Source organism: Fukomys damarensis, unplaced genomic scaffold (assembly GCF_012274545.1).
Source record: "Fukomys damarensis isolate Sample0158 unplaced genomic scaffold, DMR_v1.0_HiC HiC_scaffold_25, whole genome shotgun sequence".
Lineage (NCBI taxonomy): Eukaryota > Metazoa > Chordata > Mammalia > Rodentia > Bathyergidae > Fukomys > Fukomys damarensis.
The window spans coordinates 32,969,072-32,991,939 of NW_022900937.1; the positions used below are offsets into that span (position 1 = coordinate 32,969,072).

At 48.1% G+C, this 22,868-nt stretch overlaps 1 protein-coding gene across 16 annotated transcripts in view; it reads right to left on the reverse strand.

Moving 5' to 3' along the window:
* Positions 1–22,868, reverse strand: part of Myt1l (myelin transcription factor 1 like) — a 382,656-nt gene that overhangs the window by 132,048 nt on the left and 227,740 nt on the right. For all 16 annotated transcript variants that reach the window (XM_010629088.3, XM_010629085.2, XM_033756162.1 and 13 more), the window contains exon 5: positions 4,597–4,752. The gene's annotated coding sequence lies outside the window, so the exon portion shown is untranslated. The remainder of the gene's footprint in view (positions 1–4,596; positions 4,753–22,868) is intronic.

Sequence of the window (22,868 nt, forward strand, 5' to 3'; positions counted from 1 at the left end):
AAAGGGCCCGAGTTTAAATCCCGGTACCAAAAAAAAAAAAAGGGTGGGCTAAGCCTGGTGTGGTGATGCACACCTGTAATCCTAGCACTCTAGGGGGCTGAGGCAGGAGGATCACAAGTTCCAGCTTAACCTGAGCAACTTAGTGAGATCCTATCTCAAAATAAAACAAAAATGGGCTGAGGTATAGCTCCATTGTTTGTGTTTTCTTGGGCAAGTATGGCCTACAACAGGAATCACTGATTTTAGGCCTTTGGGTACTTTTCAAATCAGTTTCTGGCAGGATCGATGGTGTGGTCATGGCAAAACGGTTCTGTCCAGTGTGCACAGCTTGTGTGGCTTTCAGGGTCCTCGCCCCTCTTCTCTTCACCAAGGAGGCTGGGGAAGACAGCCTCCCAGGAGCTCCCAGCCCTGTGCCCACAGTACAAACAGCTTTCTTGCCTGGCCTGGCCCTGCACCTATTTACAAGCTCACACACCAGGGACACACACGGTTGTGTCCCCGGTGCCTCAATGTGCCTCACTGCTTATTAAAAGTAAATAGGAGACCCTCAAATAGCCACTAAGTCGCCAAGGAAGACAGATGCTTATATAAGACAAGACAAAGCCCAGACCGGCTCTGGGGTATTGCGGCCAGCGACACCCAGCAGGGTGGGTCCCGAGGCTGTCGCCCCGGGGCCACATCCTTCCTGTGCCTCTTCCTAGCAATGCATCCCTGGAAAGCCCCTCCATTCTGAATTCTGCACCTGCATGTCCTGGCACCTATGCATCTCCGGGGATGCTGGGAGGAGACAGTGCCTTGAATGTGGTGTCCTGGGCAGGTGTCACTCTTCTAAGCAGCAGAGTCAGTTGGAGCCTTGGAGTACTAGGCATCAGTGCCATTCATGGACTGTGACAAAGTTATGTAAAGAAGCAAGTGCTGCCTGCCTTAGCTCACTGTGTGGGCTGCTTGCTGTCTCTGGACCTCAGCCTATGCCCGGTCCTTTAAGCTTGAGGGCATCTGGGTCGCTGGATGTACACCAGGCTGCTGTAGTGCCATCATGCATGGGGTGGAAGCCGGGTCACCCCCGGGCAGTGTGGACGCTCACCCAACAGAAGACTGCCTCTCCACCCGCGGGTCTCTAACTCCACAGCCCGCTGCCCCTCTCCGGGCAGGAGATCCCCTTCAAGTCTCTTTGGTCTAGGGCTGTGGCCCAAATTGCAGCTTGGACTAGGTGCTCGTGGCACCGCACCACACCGAGTTCTTGCGATGTCTGTCTGCTGTCCCACAGTACCCTGTGTGGCTAGGCTTACGAAGACAGGCTGACAGAGGACGAGGGATGCGGTCCAAAGTCCCTCCCTGCTAGAGAGGGGATATGAGCTGCCCCACTTCCTCCCTCGCCCTGGCCCTGTCGGCCCCTGCGGTTCCTTTCAGCACCAGTCACTTCTCTTTCCTTTCGCTGTCCTGCATCCTATTTCCACCCCCTCCACCCACCCCATCAGAATTCTCTGCTAGAATCCTCCCTTTGGACAACACCAGGGACCCATCTGCCCCATCCTCAAAGCCTGGTCAGTTCCCGTCCCTCAGGAAAAGCATGGGATGCTACCAATCACTGACCCTGATTCCCATTGGGCCTCTCCTTGTTGGGAGGGTCTCTCTCTCTCTCTCTCTCTCTCTCACACCCTCTTTCTTCCTCCCCCTCCCTGCTCCACCCTCTAGGGAACAGACCAGCCTCAGCCTTGACCCAGCCGCCCCCCAGATACCCGCTGTCTCGTGCCAAGCCCACTTTAGGGTCTCCCCCAGCCTCTGTTCTTCTTAGCTCACTGGTATTTCCTGTTCTCTCCTCTGCTCCCTCAGTGTTTGGTTAGTGTCTCTATCAGGCATGGGGGTAAGAAAGTTTCTTCTGGGTTTGCATCAGCCCAACACCGCTTGGTCATTATTTACTTGAACATTCTTTCCCACTGAACATTCTTTCCCACTTGAACATTCTTTCCTTAAGCCACATTTGACTTCTTTCTTTAACCCTTTTCCGGTGGAGTCACTTATCACATTCCGACGTGGGTGTTTTCTTTCCCCCTTTCCTTCCATCTCCCTGGCCAGCACCCTCTTTGCGCCTGGACCTGTTGTCAGCACCCTCACGATGCCCTCCTCCACGTCCTCCATCACGTTGGTGGCTGTGACACCATCATCGGGCTCTCGCCGTGAGGCTCTCTGGCTGCAGGACCAGGTGGCCTTCAGCTGTCCACTGAACATCCAGGCAGCAAGGTCAGCATCTTTTCCAAGGTCAGGAGGAGCAGAGTCAAGGGTGCTCCTGGGATGGCTCGGTCAGCACAGCGGGCAGCCAGGCCCGGCTCCCATCTCTGCCTCCCTTGTGTTTCTTTACCCACAGACCAGCCGTGCTCAGCTCCAAACAGAAGGAACAAACAAGGCGGCTTCTCCTCTGAGTGTTTCCTGCTGTGGAAAGCAGGCTCTGCTCTATGCTAACTTTCCTGAAACTTGCTGTTCTCCCCTTATAGGAAGTCATAGCCCTCTCCGAGGTCAATGCCTGTGGTCTGCGTGGCTGAGTAATATTCCTCAGCCTGCCGGGAATACACAGCACAGTTTATCAGCCACTCCCTCCATTCCTCTACGGATGGGCATTTAGGTCGTTGTATTTCATCGACTTTTTTTTTTTTTTTCACTGCAAAAAGTGGGCTGCAATAAGTATCTTACAAACTGGCACACATAGTTTCGTAAGAGTTTGGTAAAAAGGTATTATCAGTTTATCCTTAAAAATATAAAAATCTTCCAGGGGAAGTTGTGCATGCCTAGACATCAGCAATCCTAGCCATCGGAGGGGCTGAGGCCAGAGGACCCCAAGTTCAAGTCTAGTACCTGGGTGACTCAGGGAGACCCTGTCTCACAAGGTAAAAAGGATACGGTTCAGTGTGAAGGCCCTGGGTTCAATCCCCAGTACTACAAAGAGGAAAACTCCACAGGCTGTTTTATAATGCATGATTAGGGCTGTTTCTTAAAGTGATGCCCCTCTGTCCCTTGCCTGCTCCTTACAAGTATAAATTATTTTCCTATTGTTGAGAAAAACAGTTTTCTTATTTAAATTTGTCCTTCCCTGGCCACTAATGAGGTCAAGCATTGTTATAAACATTGGTCTTTGGATTTCCTCTCCTATGAAGTTTTCATCCACATCCTTTGCCGAGTTTTCTTTCTTTTAAAAGAAATCTCATGTTGGATTGGCGCATTTTCACATTCAGCTCTGCGATCACAAGCAGATGGCCCGTAAGACACACTGACACTGCAGCTGTCTGTCCTTGCCATGCATTTCCTACCTTTACGTCTCCCCAACTTAAGTCTGGGGGTAAACTGATAAACCAAATTCAAATTCAAATGCACTTGACGTGCAAAATTGTTCCCAGACCTCTCCATGTATAGAGGAACTGGAAATTATTCTTCTAGTAATTTTCTAGTTTATTATTGTGTTCAACAGAATTCTCTCTGCCAAACTGTTTTGTTTAGTTTTTAGGGTGGAAGAAAATGCTAAAGGAATAAAGAAGAAAAGAGCCAGAGCAGGTCGTGTGTACACATGGTGAAGGCTTTCGTCATCTGAGATCGTGTGTGTGTTCTGCCCCAGGGAAACTCACAGGAAAGAAGGGGCCTGAAGGTCACCGAGTGATCGGTGGGCACGAGTGGGCCCAAGAGGACACTAGGCTTGGGGATCACACAGTCATGAATTAGTGAGGCCCCGCCCCAGCTCTGTGCCTTCCCAGCCTTGGTATGCCCATGACACGAGCTACAGAATAAGTACACGCTTCCTGTGCTCTTGCTGTGAGGACCAGGTGGGTGCGAATGCTCAGGGTACATGTTGCATGTTGTAAAGAACCCATGGGTGCAGATGTGACCTGTGGTCCTTCACTGTCATGGCGGCCCCTGTCCTGTGTCAGGTCACCCTTTCCAGGGGTCACCTCCTCTGACTCGGGGCACCCACCCTGCATGGCAGAGCTGGTGAAAGGTGTCCCTAGAAAGGTTCCCTAAGCCACAGGGAGAGACCTACAGATGCCTGGTGGAGCAGAAAAAGGGGAGGATGTTCTGAAATGGTTCAGGGAAAGGACAGGGCACTGAGCTGGGAGGACTGGGTGGTGTATGTCAGCGGTGGGATCTCAATGCCCAAACCCCTCCCACCCGCAGCTGATGTGGTGTTCTGGAAGCTGGTGGTGGCTTCTGGGGAAGTTATAAGAGGAAGGCAGTGCCTTGACCTTGGAAGTCAAGGCTTGAGGGCTGCAGCCCTGGGGGACCAGGGACAGAGGCTTGGAAAGAGGAACACAGAAGTCTCTCTCTGTGCCTAAATCCCAGCATGGGTACGCTGCCCTCTGAGAGGAAGAGGAGACAGGCAGAGAAAGGGAGGATGGGGAGACAGAGGGCTCCGCAGAGGACAGCAGGGCTGCTGTGAGCAGAAGAAGGAGCACACAGAACTTGCTGGAGAGGGCCAGGTGCCCAGGTGTTGGCACAGGGAAGCTGCGCAGGGAAGGGCAGTCTGGACCAGCTCTGCTCGGTTCTCTGCACACACAGAGCGACTGTCCCTGAGCACGGTGCAGTGACTGCACCCTGGAGACCAGGTGGCCTTACCTTGCAAGGAGCCTTCTCTCCGGAGGACGGAGGCAGCGTGACTCTGTGGGCAGGACGCAGGCCCAGAGCCGGGCGCTCTCAGCTTCTATCTCTGGTCCTCCCCAGCTTGTGACTGTGGCAAAGTCACTTGATTTCTCTGTGCCTCGATTTCTCCATCTGTAAAACATGAAAGACGAGATAAAGCACTGTGACTTTAATCCTGACCTGTCAACTTCATGGGATTAGGGAACAGATGCCCTGGAGTTTGGTAAAGCACTCTTCTGGGTGAGTCTGGGTGGGTCATAGAGGATTTTATCTGGCCCCTGTCCCTTTCCTCTCTGGCTCTGTTCCCCTGTTCTGCTTCCCAGCCACAATGAACCAAGCAGCTTTGCTCTACCACACCTTTCTACTAAAATGCTCCTGCCTTAGATCTAGCCCACCATGGACTGAATCCCCTGAAACTGTGAGGCTCCCCATCGCAAAAAATCCTTTCCTCTTGTAAGATGTGAATCTCTGGTATTGTGTCCAGCAATTGAAAAACTGACCAATACAAGCATATATGTGTGTCATGGTTACAGTGGACAGTATGGTACTGTAACTGTCCACAAGATGCCGTGTTTCTTCCAGGAACCAGGCATCTCTCTGCTATCTGGACAGAGTGTTGATTCTTCCTGCACTCCAGGCCTGAACTTGGGCTCTGCGAAAGGTTCTTTCCTGGTTTATCCTGCCTAGCAAGTCTAATGTGCTGCTCCCTCAAGAAGGCTCACGTGGACTGAGGGTCTCCAAGCACCGCCATAGCTCCACCTTCCTCTGATCGAGGCAGATCAGCCCACACAAGGCATCCACACTGACTGTGAATGTCATCTAGCCCATGATTTTTTTCAGGGACTTCAGAGCTACAGCACTAGACTTCCCAAAGTGTATAGGACTAGAAGAGTCTTTGGAGCATTTTCTTGCCTATTGTGTCATGCAGCCAGCAGTCAAACTTCATCCTAGTTTTATGAACAGGAAACACTCAGAAAGGGTGTGTGAAGCGCTCCAGCCATTGACAGGAGAGCCAGGACTGGGACATAAACCTGCAGGGCAAGTCCTTCTCTCAAGGAGACAAGCCTGTTCACACTGCCCTGGAAGAGAGGAGAGGGCTGAGATTGGGGACAGGAATCTGAGCTCTTTGTGGTCCTTCCTAGATGCAGGCATTGAATGCTGGTCCTTGACAGTTCCCACAGATGTCCACTGTTCACTCATCCCAGGCAGTCCAAGCCTCCTACCCTGTGGTTTGCTGGCATTGGAAGTCTAGAGGTTGAGACAGAAAATCCCAGAGAAGATGCCTGGGGAGGCAGCACACTTCACATCTGCATTTCCACCACCCAGCTTAACACAGAAAAGAGCTGGGGTCCTTTCAGCTTCCTTGATGGTTGAGTTAAACAAGAAGGCCAGGGAGTGATTGCTGTCATTTCCTCCAAAACTAGCAGCCCTTTCTCTTGGCCTGGAAATGAATTTTCCTTGTCAACTTTTGTTGGTTGTTAGAAAATGAGCTATAAACCCTTCATATAAACTGGCTCTTCCTGGAGGGACGCTTTCATCCACAGACAGTAATCAAGTCTTTGCATGTGCATATTTTCTCAAGGACATAGTAACATGGAACACAGATCTGAAACCAGACATCTGGCAGAGGAACAGGTTAGGCCACAGATGATTTTTTTTTCCCAATTCGACTTGACTTTGGTGATCAAAACTGTCTTGCCTTTGGCTGGAATAATTTCTCTTTGTGGGTCCAAGGCACCATCCTCTGGACCCTGCAGGACCCCACAGCAGGGACAGTTTCCACTCGTCTTTGCATCTTACGTGTTGTGCCTGGTCCTTGGCTGGTGTGGGCTTGTGGGTTGGATGTCAAGGAAAGAAGGAAGTAGGGGGAAAAGGAGGATGTGAGGGAGGGACAGAAGGAAAAAGAAAGGAAGGAAGGAAATCAGGAAAGAAAAGAAAATATTCTCATTGACCTGGGAAAGAGGATTCCAGTTCCAATTGATGGGAATAATAAATGCTATCAAGGAGCCAACCCACCAGTAAAAGGTTTAGTGTTTAAATGATTTAAGAAAAACTGAACTATTATAGTAAGACCACATACTACCTCATGACTTCAACTTGTTGTTTTATAAGCATTACTTTTCTAGAATTTTCAATTTCTAAACTAGAAAATGCACAAGAAGTTTCTAGTTTATTGTTAAGTGCCCAAGAATTGAAGTAGGTAGTGATATTATTATCACCAATATATTAAAATAAAGAATGTCTCTGACTTTTGGGCTCTTATTTATAAATGTGATCATATAAATAAGCAGTAACCCTGGATACAAGAACACTGGCTGCCTAGCTATGAGTACTACTAATTAATTCAGCCAATATTTATTGATGACTCCCTTGTTTGCTCTTTGCGAGACTCTAGTAGCTCAATATGAAACAAGATAGATATGGCTAGACAATTTCAAATCAAGTTAAAAGAAAGAAGTTAGGATCAGCACAGTAGAACTCTTATACATGCAGAAAAATAATTTTGGATACAAAGAAAAATCAGAAATATGAAAGAACAGAAGAGAAAAAGGACATTAAGAAAGTATGCTTAAGTAAAATAGAAAAATTCACGCCTGTCATTAAATTTACCCCCAAATAATAAACACATGAAGAAAACATATTATCTTTTAAGACAAAAATTAAAACAAGTTTTTGCCTTAGTACATTCAGTTCTGATGCTATGATATGTACTTGTTTTGGTAAATTCCTTTGAAAATTATAGCTATAAAAAGTATTTTGCTACCAGAAAATATTCAACTGAGTGTTGATAATATGATTGAGAAATACATACAAATAAAATATTTAAAGTTAAACAATAAAATGATGCATTGATGACTGATAAACTATTAATTATGGTAGTGCTTACTCTTGGCATAAATTATTCTTATTTCTTTTTTTGAGACGGAATCTCACTGTGTAGCTCAGGCTGACCTTGAACTCACAATGTAGCCCAGGCTGGCCTCTAATTCATGATGATCCTCCTGCCTCAGCCTCCGGAGTCCACTCTTGGGATTATAAGCATGTACCACCATGCCTGGCTTTTTAGCATCTTAACATAAATCACACTTAAGTGAAATTAAGACACATGTGGAAATACCGAATAGCTTCTCTGGTGTGAAAAACTAAAAGCGTAAATAAGGATCAAAATGTATAATTGATATTGTATAATAGGAAGAAAAGGTCTAAAAGAGTAGAGGAAGTGGGAGGGGTAGGGGAAAGGGAAAAAGGGAAAAGAAAAAATATGTAAAAAGGAAAAACATGGAAACAATGTCTTTCTTTCTTTCTTTTTCTTTTGGTACCAGGGATCAAACTCAGGACCTTGCGCTTGTGAGGCAGGTGACAGAACAACTAAGCTAAATCCCTGGCCATGTGAAAACAATGTCTTTATAAACAGGGAAGGAAAGAGGGGGTGAAGGGAGGGCTGGGGTATGGGGAAAAATAAGACCAAGATAAGTCATGTAAGGGTACAAGATCTCAATGATGAAAGTAACTGTACTATATACGTAAAATATACCAAGAAACGTAAAAAAAAACCCCAAAACTTAACTTGATATTCCTATTGATTAAAATTGTCATCTAAAGCCTGCTCATTTACATTTTTAAATTCTATTAATAATAAACTATTGAGAAAAGACTTCTTAAGAACACAGAGACACAGAAGAACAGGAAAACCTAAGGAGATGGAGCAAATGCCCTGCCTGGAATCTGCCTGTTCACGGAATTAAATCTGAAGAGGGCACAGAAAGGAATGAGGCCAGGCCCAGTGGCCTGACCCCTGCTAGGCAAGAGAGGGACAGCCCAACACTGGGCCTCGGCAGCCAGCTTTCTTGGTCCACTTCTTTAAAAAGTTAAGTCAGTGGCAGGAATTCCTCTTAGGAAACTCATCTCAGGCCAGCAAGACCACAGATCTAATCCCTTTCTACGTATTTGCTTTTGGGAAAATGGACATTCTCACGTGTTCCTGGTGACCATGTGGGTGCACAAGTGGAGGGTGTCCAGAGTGACAGGGGTCCTCCCAGATGGCCACTGCCATGCCTGTCCTGATGATCCCTTCTTCTTGGATTCTGGACTTTGTGGGCTTTAGGTGTGTATGAGTGCTAGTCCTTTCTCTTCCTTCTCAGCCTCATTTCACCCAGGAGACCTGGCTGGGCCGTCCCTGGCTCTTGGCTCTGTCCCTGGTCATCTTCTGGGGTGGCATTGCCTATAAACACCTTCCTCTGTGCTCACCTGTCTCTTCTGCAGGGACCATGCCAGGCTGGTGACCCTGGGGTCCTCTTGCCTCGCACTTCTTGGTTTCTCTGGGCAGAAGTGGGGGAGGAGAGGAGCGCAGGCAGCTGGCTGTTCACAGCATCTCCCTCATGGCCACTTGGGCAGGGGCATTCAAAGAGCTGGATGCTCTGCTTAAGGTACCGGAAGCATCTCAGGCTAGGAGGGCTGAGCTGGCTGCAGGCTGCAGGCTCAGCCTGTCTATGCCAATGTGCTGTGTGTGGCTGCAGAGGAGGGTCCACTGCATATCACCACCACATGTCAGGACCAATGAGGAGGCCTCTCTGCTAGTGGCCAGCCTTGAACTCATGGGTCCACTGTGCTGGGTCAAGTTGTGGCATTCCTGGACATAGCCTCCTTTGTTGGGCCCTCGCAGCAATGGCTCAGTGACTCCTCCCAGGAATGTCCTGTCACAGAAGGAGCGAGGGAGGTCTAGCGCTGCTATGTGCTAACCCTGCAACCCCTCAGATTCTGAAGCCACGCCCACAACAAAAGTCATAAAAAGTAAAGTTGGGGGATTCACACTGCCTGGTTTAAGAGCTCACTCTAAAGCGACAGTGATTGAGGCAGAGTTGGCATCGTGCAAGGGCAGACATTCGCATCCACGGAAGAGGATCAATGGTCCAGAAATAAGCCTGCATGGCTGCTGTCTGCCAACTTCACCAGGGCTTCAGGGTGGCGGGGGAGGGGGAATGATCTTTTTGACAAGCATGGGACAAACGGGTAATCCCACGTCAGTGAATGAATTTGTACTCATATCTCACACCACGTGCAAAAGTAAATTCAGGTCAGATTGAAGGCCCAAGTGTAAAAGCTAAAACAAAATCTTAGAAGAAAACAGAGGAGTAAACTTTCATAACTTTGGACTCTGCAAAAGATTCTTAGATAGGACACCAACATTAAGCAACAAAAGAAAAAACAAAGTGGACTTTATAACTGAAAAAAATTTATGCTACAAATATACCATGAAAATGGCAAATATGGAAGAAGAGAACATATTTACAAATCATGTACTGATTAAGGGACTTCTATCCAAAATACATACAACATTCTTACAACTCAATAATGAAAAGACAAGTAGCCTAAATAAAAATGGCAAAGGTATAAACAGACAATTCTCCGAGTAAGTTATACAAGCTACCAATAAGCACATGAAAAATGCTCATATCCCTTGGTCACCAGAGAAATATAGATAAAAAGTGGAATGAGGTATCACCAGACACCCACCAGGATGAGCAGAAGCCACATTTTATGGTTTATATCTAACAAACACGTCCCACCAAAGTCTCATGTTACGTGAAAGGTGATTGGATCACCAAGGTCTATATTCATCAGTGAATCTATCCATAGATGAGTTCAGGGGTGAATGTGCTGTAGGAGGAGGGGTTTGGTTGGAGGAGGTCACTGGGGTGTGACCTGGAAGGGCGTGTTCTTGTCCTCAGCTCCTCCCTTCTCTCTCTCCTTCCTGGCTGCCATGACATGAGCAGCTGTCTTCCTCTAAGCCCTTCTGCCATGATGTTCTTGCCTTGGGGCCAGCGGACCATGGACTGACCCCACCCCACTAGAAACGGTGAGCCAAAATAAACCTCTCCTGCTTTAAGCTTTGGGTGGTGGGTATTATGTCTCAGGGATTGGAAAGTGGCTGAGATACCAGAAATCAGATGGTGGGTAGGTAGTGAGAATCCCTGAAGATGTAGAGAAAGGAAGGTCCTTATGTACTGCTGGTGGGAATTCGACATGGCAAAGCCCTTTTGGAAAACAATCTGGCAGTGCCCTACTGATTAAACAAAGAGTTACAGCACTGTCCAGCAATGTTACTCCCAGGTAAGAAGTGGGAAACTGTCCACACAAACACAGGTATAGGACACTCATCCCAGCACTAATAACAGCCAACATGTTGGATCAGTTGGCAGTTTTCTCAACAGATGAGTGGAATATTACTCGACCTCAAGAAGGTAGGAAGTACTGACAACTGTTATAAATCCCAACTTTTATGGATTGCAAACTTGACAATATGCTAAGGGAGGTTCAGTCCCAAAGATCACATATTATAAGATCACCTTTATAGGAACTTTCTGGAATAAAAAAATGTGTAGACAGAAGGTATATCAATGGTTGATTAGGGCCAGAGGAGTGGGACAATTAGGGGCTCATTGGCTAAAAAGTGGGACTTTTTTGTTTTTTGAGACAGGGTTTTTACATTAGCCCAGGCTGGTTTTGAGCTCTTTATGTAGCCCCAGGTGATCTCAAACTATCAGCGATCCTCCTGCCTCAGCCTTCAGAGTGCTGGGATTATAGGTGGTGCCACCATGCCTCGCAAGGGTGTGGGATTTCTTTCTGAGGTGATGAAATGTTCTAAAATGCATGGGAGATACTTGTGTATATCTGTGAATGTACTAAAACCGACTGAATAATTTCTATGGGTGAACTTTATGGTATGTGAATTATATCTCAATATGTTAAAAATACTCCTAAGATACCCTGAGGGACACTCAGGATCTTCCAGTGAACTGGCCCTCGCTTTCTGAGCCCCATTCCTGTCTCTCATGCAGAGGGTCATCATCCGTCAGGGACCAGGTTGTCTCCGGAGAAACCCTGGGCCACTGCTGTGATGCCCTGCAGGGAACCCACCTATTCCTGTTGGCTCAATTAAAGCGCTCAAGGAGAAAGGACGAGTCTCTTAAGGAAGGCGACAACCCTGCTGGATGGGTGGCTGGTGGAGGGGGTGGGTCCACAGGTCAGATCGTACATCTCCGCCCAGGTATTTGATGCCGTGCCTTTTCTCTCTGAACCAAACGGCCTAGTAAATAACACCTAGCTGTAAGCAGGCCCAGGCCACAGCCCTGCTGCACCTCCTAAATGAAAATGAGCACATGCGAGAGCAGGAGCAGCGATGCTTCCACTCCCACCCTGGGGTGGGATGTGTAGGAATCCTGTTTTCTTCCAAGCAGCTGGGGAGCGGTGAGCTGCTCCAATTGAGCAGCAGAGTGGGGATTTAATACTTTAATAATCAGGCCCCATACTTCTGAGCCACCTCTAGGGGCGTCTCCGGGTTCCTCCAAACAGTGATTTAATTAATGCTCACAGCAGCCCGGAGCTCTGGGTAAACATGATAATCCACCCTCACTGCTAACAGAAGGAAGGGAGTGCGGCACGGCGCAGCGACCTGCAGACAGAGGCTGAGGAGGGGCTGGGAGGTGGCCGAGGATGCCAGGAGGTCTCTGTCCTCTTCCGCTGGCCACTCCTGGCCTTGGGATGGTGGGCAGCCGGCATGTGGCCTGGGTGCATGGTAGGCTCCTGCCTCATTCCTGTTTATACCCCACCCACAGACTTCACCCTGTTGTCTAAGCTCCAGGAGGCAGAGGAGATGCACTCAGGACCCAGCCAGGGTGGCTGGCCAGCAAGTGTCCATGCTGGGAGGTCCTAAGGGCATTTGGACCCGAATCCCGGGGAGGAGGAGGAGCAAGCAACAGGGGTGAGACTGAGGCAGGAGGATCCCCGAGAGTTTGAGGCCAGTCCAGGTTGCAGAATGAGTTTGAGGCCAGTCTAGATTACGTAGTGAGACCCTGTCTCAAAAAACAAAACAAAACAACAAACAAAAAAACTCCTCCACTACCATAAATAAAGAGCTTTGGACAGGGGCTGTAGGATGCCTCAGTGTGCACAGCTGTCAGAATCACGCTTTAAGGCTCTGATGGTCCTGATTTACAATGCAGTCTCTCCCTGTGGGGGGCACATCCACGCTGAGGGACCGCGTGTGCTGTCACGGCCCTTCATAGCCTGTCTGCACACGACGGAGGATGGTCCCGATCACGAGAATGGATGCTGCCACCAAAGGCTCCTCCAGGAAACTCCAGGCCCCTGGGCATTCAGTACGGTTTCAGTGGTAGTGCTGAGGAGAGATAAGTGTGTACAGCCGGATGTTTCCCCGCATGTCACAGTCACACAAAGCCAGCACGCCAGGAGGGCCCTTCTCACAATCTGTCATTGCGCTTTAAAGATAAGGAGGCCGAGTGGAGGGCGGTTGGGTGCCCAGGACGGTATCACCATCTCTGGGCCTGCACCTGCTCGACGGTAAATAGGACCTATCAGTACCATTGGGTTGAGTGCATAGCACAGCTAAGGCTGCCAAATGCCACATGGGCACTGTGTTCCCTGCAAAATCAATAACAGTCATGGCTGTTGTGGCTTCATCACTGTTCCGGAGAAAGGAAAGAAAGCGAGCAGGTGATGGCTGGACAGGTGCAGGCAGGGGAGCCTCTTACACAGCCACAGGCCCGTATCTGTCTCACACTGTCATTTGAAGCAGTTCCCTGTCTGTGGCCCCTGCAAGGTCAGAGCCCATCACAGCCTGGGGACCCTCACAGGCTATGGCTCCTGGCTGTGCAGAGATCTGGTGGGAGGTGAGCACCAGGGCTCACTGCAGCTGAGCCTGTGACTCTGCATGCCGGGTGGTGGTGCTCAGGTTCTGGAGAGAACAGCTGTGTCAGAGCCAGAGAAGTCACTGCCCCCAGGAGCTTAGCACCCAGGCAAGAGGGGATAGCACCACACAGATGCCTGGTGCAGGTGCACAGGAGAGGTACGAAGATGCAGGGGCAGGGGACAGAGGCCCGGGTGACTGAGAATCAGGCTCATGAGCAGGGATCTCCTTCCTCCTGCCTTTTGAAGCCCTGAGCACAGCTGATATCTGCTCTGTGGCTCCTGGGGGCTATGGTCAGGTGCTTCCTAGCTGGAACTGCCTCAGGGGTCACACGTGAACCCAGTGTCCCTGGCTAGCTGGGCTCTGCACGATAGGGACAGCTTCTGGAGGGAGGAGGAACATGGTTAAAAGCAGGGCTCTATAGGGGTGGAAATGCTACTTAGGACCAAGAGTCTGAGAGAAGCTGGCCAGGAAACAGCAGAAGGATCCCTGAGAGAGCTGTCCACATGTCCACACACATCCGCATTTATTCAGATCACATGGAATCAGGAAGCACGGAGAAGGAGCCATCACGGACACCGGGTGTCTGGACTCCCTGTCAATCTCTCAGCCCTGGTGTTTTGACACCAGCCAGCCAGGACATGGCTAATTAAACAGGATCCTTGTCCTCTTGGTGTGGGTTTCACCTCACAGATGGCAATTAAAAGCATCTACCTGCTTGAATTTCAGTTTCAAGGGGGCAATGTTGAAGGTTTGCTAATAATCGAGTCCAGAGGCCCCCAACAGATGGCAGCTTCTGCGTACCTGGGTGGAGAGAGGCCTGGGTATTGTTTTATTCATGGACTCCCGGGACTTGGCACTGAAGGTCACTCCAGAGGGACCTGTGGCAACCTCCTCCTGCACAGGGGAAGCCAGTGGCTCCAGAATCCACCTGAAGACACTTTTTTCCCTGCAGCATCTCTGTTTTCTCAGCTTTGCAGAGGTTATTCATGAGAGGGGAGAACTGAATACAACTTAAAGACCTGAACTGGGGAGCTGGGAGTGGTGGTGCATGATGTGATCCCATCATTCGGGAGGCTGAGGCAGGAGGATTGCCACAAGTTTGGGGCCAGTGCCTATTGCCACTGGGCTACACAGTGAATTGTAGGCTGAAAATTACAGCGAGACTGTGTTAAAACCAAATAACCTAAATGCAGGGCAGGTAAGTGTGTTAGGTGGAAAACCCATACCCCGGGATGACTTTATAGGACCGAGAAGCTCTGAGATGCAGGCCTGGTCCCTGCAGAATCTCCCGGCCTTTACTTGCGCGTTTGAGTCCAGACCACCCCTGAGATGCAGGGATAACAACACCTCCCTGTTAGTTGGTTCCATGTATTAAGCAAGGGAATGAACAAAATACCCAGCATACATCTGGTGCCCCAAAGACGCGTCTTTCTTCCTCAAATAAAACAAATCATATCTATGAAGACTCCGGGGCAGCCTGTAAGTGCTGATGTGGTAATTTTGAAGAGCTTGCAAAGTTATATTTGTAATATGAATATAACCAAAACTCACGATGGAAACGAGAAAATACTAGCACGAAATAAATGCAGATGTTAACACCTATCACATGGGGTGCAATTTTGGAATAGGCACTTTTTGGCCTCCAAACTTTCCCTACCATTGTTAAGTTGCATTCCTAAGCCAGTACTGGTGAAGACAATATTACTGGTTTTGAGATGACCCTCAAACACTGAATAAATATTCTGGTGAATATCAAATTCTAAGTAAAAAGGGAGATGAACTTACTAGTCTCCTTGTCTTAATAATGCTCATCTATTAATACCAGAGAGTTTTGCAAAAACTTTTTTTGTAAAAACTCTCTAGAGGTAGGACTTTTTACAGAGGACATAAATAAGAGTGAAAATATTGTGTGCCGTGTTTTATATGCATGCTATGCTTAAAATATATACTACTGACTTACATGCTTATAGCTCCATAAGTAGGAAGCTGTAGGAACTGTCCTGCTACTAGAAAGCAGAATTCTGATACCAGCACCCCTTCTCCGCAGCCGGCTGTGTTCTAGGAAAGTTGTGGGACTTGGCTTGGAACCGACTTTTCAGGAATGATATAAGCCCAAGTAGCACAAATCAGAACTCCCTCGAATTCCTATGTGCATTTTCCGAAGTCATTCCACAAATCACCGCGTCACAAGTTGCACACTCAAACAAACACATGTATAAAGGGCCGCAATCCATTCTCCTCTTAGAAATTATGACACACACAGACTCTTAAAGACCCTAAAAACTCCTTCAGTAGAAACAAGAAATGTGCTCTGCTGACATTCTGAGCATAACTGACAACTAAACTATTTTTTTAAAATGCAGCATGAGTTTAAACAACTGTAGGATAAAGATTCTACAGAGCATACTTTGGAAAACATTGGGTCTTCCAAAAATAAAAGTTGCCCATGCTTCTTTGCTAATTCTAGGATCCCAAACTTCGTTTGGATTATTTAAGAATAGTGTCGCATTCAGAAGGACTGAGGGCGGCTGCTACACCAGGAAGACTTTGACCGTAATTTTTCTTTTCAGCTTATTTATGCTTTAGCAAAGGGCAAAGTTCAGTGGCCCTGGTTGAGCACTGATCAAGAACTGGAACTGGTGGGCTACTGGCTGATGTCACTTTGTGCCCAGGTGCTGTGGCTGCGAATGAGAGTCCAGCTTCCTTCTGGATGTCTCACCAAGGCCAGCACGACACCTTGTGCCTGCACTTTCCTCCCGAGGCAGGACTGGTGCTTCTCCGGAGAAAGGGAATGAAGGGTGGAGGGAGGGGACGCAGTCTAAACAGTGACGTCCGAGTGTCCCTCTCCAGGCTGACTTTGGATGAAATCGCCAATGCTGGTCCCTCTGAGGAGCAAAGTGGATCACAGCACAGCAGGTGTTGTGTGAGGCCTGCTAGAGCCCATCGAACATGGAGACCTGCTGTGTTCCCAGTTCTCTCCGCTGCACAACGCTCTGATCCTGGGTGGCAGCTGCACATTTATTTATTTATTGTGTACTCTTCAAAGTTTTGCAAACCCAAAGAGTCCACGTGCCATCTTCTCCAAGCACCAGCACCGAGAACACATTAATCTAAGGAAGGCAGACGTCTGTCGCTTGTGCCTGTACACAGCACCCGTGCTCTGAGTCGGGCTGACTCCTCCCCACGTATGTCTTTGCACAGCCTATTTTCCATGAGGAACTCACAGGCAGCACTGGGGAAACACAGTGACACAAGGCGAATATCATTTTCGTGGAACGAAATCTCCAGGCCAGAAAGATTGTGATGTTGATCTCATACTGGGGCTTTCATTAGATAGACAGAAAGTTTGGCCTTTTCAAACAAATTGATTTTGAATCAACAAGATTATGACTGTGTGCATTTGCGGGGTTCAGTGTGATGTTTTGATCTACATATACATTGTAGGACGGTTCCATCAAACTCACCTCACTCCACCCCCATTTCTTTTTCGTGGGGAGGGCGTCGAAACCTTTAAAAGCAATTTTGAAGCACACAGAGTATTGCTATGGCCACCGTGCTGGACTCAATCCTCCCATGTAAGGAAACTTTGTGCCCTCATCAGGGTCCTCAGTGGCCACCTCTCTGCTCCCTGTGCCCACTCTGTGGCACTTTATCCTACTTGCTCTTCCGCCATACGCTTTCATTTTTTTGGTACCGGGGATTGAACTTAGATTCTTCAGCTTGCAAAGCAGGTGGCGGAACGCTTGAGCTAAATCCCCAGCCCTCCGCCATAAGCTTCTGCACTGCAATGTACACCTGCAGGGTTAATGAGCCAGTATTTGTCTTTCAAAACCCCCAGAGGTAGGAAAGAGGCCCGAGTAGGACCAGAAATTCCCAGAGCCTCCCGTCTCGCTGTCCTGGCAGAGAGCTTCTCTCTGTCCTGATGTTTGTACAGAGGGTAGAAAAGATGGCTGCTTGGTGCCCAGTTCCAGAGAGACACGGCACCTCCTGGGAGGGCTCTGCATCGGTTATCCCCTCACTTGGATAAGGTACACGTGCCAGACAGCGGTACTGCTAGGAGGAGAGAAGGGTGCAACTTGGTGGTGCCGTCACCCCCGGTCCAGCACTGCAGGCTCTGCTGGCTTCCAGGCTAGGGAATGCTCTTCACCCCTGCATCTCGCGGGAAGGAAGGAGTATTTGGTGCGTACATTCTATCTGACCTAAGCGCACTGATGTTAAGTGACCACGCGCACACGTGTGGGGTCGTGAGGTCAGACACTGCAATGCCTTCTGGCCAGCCTTCCCATCTTCCCGCCACAAAGTGAACTCTTCCATTGGTCCTGCTGTATGTCCCGTGACCTCTGGCCATCTGTGCTCTCGATGGTCCTCGATGCTGTCACACTCCAAGGCCCACGCCTGTGGTGACTTGCGTCTGAGCGTGCTGCCTCTGCTAGCTCCTCTGTCCTTCTCTAGGACTTTGCTACAGTACCTGTCACCCTCTGATTACACTGTTTATACAAGTACCCATTTTGCATATTTAATCTTTTCACAGTATGCATGCAGCAAATAGTTCCTCCCCCAGCTTATCAATGGTTTCTTAGCTTTGCTCATGTGCTTTTCTGGTGCCAAAATTTTATACTCTGATATAGTTATATTCATCAGCCTTTTAAAAATACATACTACATTTTTTTGAAGCAGGATCTTACTGTTTTCCAGGCTAGCCTTGAACTCTGTATGTAGCCCAGGCTGGCCTTGAACTTGCAGTGATCCTCCTTGTCTCAGCCTCCCTATTACAGCAAAATTAAATCCCCAATCCTGAGATCCCAAACGTTTTGGTTTCTGCTACAAGCAGGTGCCGCACCCCTACGACGCGACCCCTCCCAGTAAGGAATGTCTTGTACTTGCCTGTGACCGTAATATTCCTGCTAACTTTTGCTCTGTACCAATCCCCCAGCCTCAGTACATAACAACCTGCTAAACTTCTGCTTCTGAAAAATTCTGCTCCACTCACCCCTGGCCCATTCTGACTTAAACTAAAATTTAAAACCTCCTCCCCCCCAGTGCTCAGGGCTCAGAACCTGGAGTGTTTAAACTCCTCCGGGGCAGCTGGCTCAATAAAGCTTGGTTTCTCCACCTCTTCAAGTGAGTTTTAGTTTCTTTTGTCTCCCAAAATCTAAACTTGCCACATCATCCCAAGTGCTGGGACGAAGGCGTGTGCCATCACTCCAGTTCCACGCAGCCTACTTTTCATTCTGTATCTAAGGCTTTTTCTACTCCGAGGTGAAGACATAATCGAGGACTTTTCTCCAAATCCGTATCTCCTGATAAAATAACATTATCTCCAAAATAATGATATACTGTACCTCCTCCTCTCCAAAATAATACTGGATTTAAAAAATGTACATCTTCAATCACCTCAAGTTTATTTGGCGCCGAGGGAGAATGGGAACCCTACTGGTTAGCACAGCTCCAGTTAGTGCAGTGCTGCTGCCCCGGGAGGCCCCTCCCAGCCTAAGGGCTCCTGCACTGGTCAGCTTCCCCTAGCACAGCAGTGGAGCCCTGGGAAGGCTGTATCCTCAGAGCATCCCTTGAGAAGGGATGACCGTGTGGCCCAGATGAAAGGCTTTCTAAGGGTGTGTTATGGTTAAATCTAGAATGTTCAACCCAGAATGTCTCATGGGTCAAAGGTGACTGGATCATGGGAGATCATAGCTGAATGTGCTGTTAGAAGGGAGGGCTTGGTCCTGAGAGCCGAGTCACTGGGCTGAGACATGGAAGCTTGTCTCTCTCTCCCTCTCTCCCCGGCTCTACCCTTCTCTCTGCTTCCTGACTGCCATGATGTGAGCAGCTCTCCTCTGCTCTGCCCCTCGGCCATGCTGTTTCTGCCTTGAAGCCAGAGTATGGATTGAAACCTCTAAAACCATGGTCCCAGATAAACCTCTCCTCCTGTAAATTGTGGTTGTTGGGGATTTGGTCCCAGCAGTGAGAAAGGAACTAAGACAAGAAGAGGCATTTGGGTCCCACTGGCAGGAGCAGGTCAGTGGGAAGCCAGCACAGGCATTTCCATACTAAAGACCCAGCAAGCCCAGAGCTCACAGGTGAAGGGTAGTAGAGGGGTACAGAGGGGTCATGGATGGGGCTTGCAGAGTGTGGGGAGTGGGCATCCTGGGATGGGGATGAAGAACATGTCTGGTTGTGCCCACTTGGGCTTCCGATGCCCTAGTATGGGGCCCAGAGTTTATTTTGAGTGTGCAGAGCTCATTATAGGACTTTAACGAGGGGAGCAAGAGTTAGAATTTATTTATAAACAGACCCCCACTGCCTGGCTTTGCAGGTTTCATCTGGAAAAGAGATGGTGGGGAGCACCAGTAGCTGGGGACACATTTCGAGACCCGACTGATCCTCAGACGCTTGGGGAGGGGAAGGAGCGTGACTTAGGTTTGCATTCACTAAGTGTGTAAGTCCACGGAGATCCTGCTCTGACTAGGCCTCTATTGCCACACACAATGGACATTCATGAAAATATGTAGCAGTTCCAAACATGGGCGGAGCGTAAGCCCGTGTAGGATGGACTAAGACCCTCAGAGCTGTGCATGCAAGGAAGACTTTCCGGCAGCTGTCTTCATTTCCTTTGAACATGCTGGCATCGTCTTTGGTTGCCAAAGGAGTTGCCTCAGAATGTTGGCTCAATATGGCCTTACTCTAACCCGGCAACCCCACAGGCGCATGTTTACTCATACTATGTAGGATACCTTCCAAATCGGGAGAGGATTTCTGCCAGGGAACAAGTGGCACTCTTTCTGCAAACGGTGCCCCAGCGAGCTCTGGCACCTACATCCACATGGTATGACAAACGGTCTGTGCCCCTCCGTGCTGGGTAGTGTCTTCCTACACAAACTGAAACATGCCTTGCTTTCTGGGAGAGTAGTTCTTTCTTAGCAGATGCACACTGCCGTAGCACTAATTGGGAATCGTGTTTGAGTAAATGGGAACCAACTCAACTATTACACAACGACAGAGCAGATATCAAGAGATACTTCCATTCTCTTCTTTTCCAACTGTTAACCTCTCAGACCTTCTCTGGGATCAGAAAACGACACAATGTGATGATTGTCACTTCATTTTTACCTACCTCAAAATAATTATTTTTCGGCCTGCAACTTGATATACTTTACTTGGTCAAATATGGTAAAAGATAAATTATCTGCTCACTTGGGAGTAAATACCGATCGAATTCCATCTTAAAGTACCACTACTACCCAGGAAATGGCCACCAGTACTTGGAGGCCAATGTATCAAGTGTCATTCACAGCCAAGATCCACTCATCAGACTTAAAATTGGGTAATGTTTTCCACCAGCTCCAAAGGCAAACATCTCGGAGACACACTGGGTTAGCTGTCCATATTGCTCAAGAAATGACCAGTGTTATGCTTTACCCAACATAATTGTCATGGGTTGAATTTGTGTTTCAGAAATTCTTACTTTGAAGTCCAAACTCCAGTAACTCAGAACATGACCTTAATTTAGGATAGAGACTGCTATGGTTTGAACGTGATGTTCTCTTTGAAACTCATAGTGGGACCTAATCACCAAAATGATGGGATAGAGAGGTGGGGCATCTGGGAGATGGCTTGGTCACAAAGTGCAGCTCCTTTAGCTTCCTTCCTCTGTCTTGTGAGGATACAGGGCTTCTCCTGCCCTCAGAGGATGCAGCCTTCTAATCAGTTCTAATAAATTCTCCAGTGTCAGATATTTTGTTATAGCTGTACAAACGAACCAAGACTAATTCAGATATAATTAAATGAGGTCATACTGAAGTATCCACCATATTCCAATATGGTGGATGTTCTCACAAAAGGGAAATGTGGACGCACATACACAGGCAGAAAGCCACATGCAGGTCCAGGCAGAGAATGGAAGATATCCTTCAGATCAAGGAATGCCAAAGACTCCTGGGAATAGGCAGTTGGAGAGAGACCTGGGACAATGCATTCCTCACCAGGATCTTGGTCTTCTGACTCCAGAACCATGTGGAGTAGCCATGTACTGTTTGAGTCTATCTGTAGCTTTTTATAGAAGCCCTAGAAATTATAGTGATCTTGTCTGCCTACTCTCTAAGAGGCTCTGACTAGGAAGGTGCTCAATACCACATGCCATTCTTACTTTATCATGGCCTGGTGTCAGGGCTCTCAATATGGCCTCTTTGAAGGATCTGGCATCTGGATGGCAGTGAAGAGAGCAAGTGGTCATGGCCATATGCTGGGCATGGCCTGTCACCCTGGCAGAGCCCACCAGGCAGAGGGACTAAGCAGTTGTGAAAGTGCCCATTTCCTGTCAGGTGGGTACCACTGACCCTTCAGGTGGAATCCAAAGTCAAAATAAAGCAGTAAATATTCAAGTGTATTGACTTCTCTAACAAATCCCCGAGTGTCAGAAGGGAGCGGTGTGGGGCCTAGCCATGGCTATGGACTAGAAACAGATTGGAAATTGAGTCAGACCTTGTCAGCAATGACAAGGTACAAGGTACCTGGATGGGGGAAAAGAAGAGGGTGTAGAGGGGAAATCCTCAGCACCTGCTCAGAGGAACCCAGAGAGGTGACACCAGGGATCCTTCCCACCTGACTTTGGAAGGCCCAGAACTGGAGTCCTGCCCTGTTAGCTCTGTGAGCCTGGGGTTTCTCCAGAACTCAGAGTACCAAGCTACTGGATGGGAAGGAAGCTGAAAAGCTGCTTGATGAATCTTCCTATGCCCCCAAGTAGGTCCCACGCTTGGGCCACCTATGTGGCCCTTTAATAAGGGGTGTCTGTGTCCCATTAACTCACAGTCACCCCAAAGGCTAAGGTCAATTGGAAGCTTTTCCTGAGGTGAAACTACCTTTTGGGAACAGTTATAAAGCGGTGGTAAGATTACACATAATTCATGGCAGTTACTACCCCTTAAAATGGACCCATTCGAAAGCCCCCTTCATTAAAACAAAAATTCAGGGCAGAATTATTTTGTCAGCTTGCTTTCTTTATATCTGGAAAACTTGGATTCTCTGCTGAGAAGACATTTTAAATGGATTTTAAAATACTTCCCTTAAAACAAATGCCAATTTCAAATAATTCTGAATTTTTTTTATCGTGACTATAATCTAAAAATTAACATATTTTATCTACCTTCTGCTACTACTCTTACTAAAATTATTTTCTCAAAAGCCACCCAAATCTACCAAACCCAGGAGTATTTTCTCGTTCTGCTTTGTTCTTCCTGTGGTATTTGATCAGCTTGGTCCTTCCACTGCTCTTTACTCTCTGTTCTCCTCTGTCTCAGGTGATTCTCTCCATGATTGTCAAGTGATTCTTTCTACCCTCCTCCTCTCCGAATTAAGATTTTCCCAAAATTCTTTTCAGAATCTTCACTTTCATCCTTGGCAATTTCATTTATGGCACGCATTTAACTTTCCTATCTAATTAAACAACTCAAAAAAGCTTTAGCTCTAAGCCTGGGTTTTCTTCATCAAGACATCTATCTCAAACTTCAAGTGACAGCCCAGACTCCCCACCAGACCTCAGGGG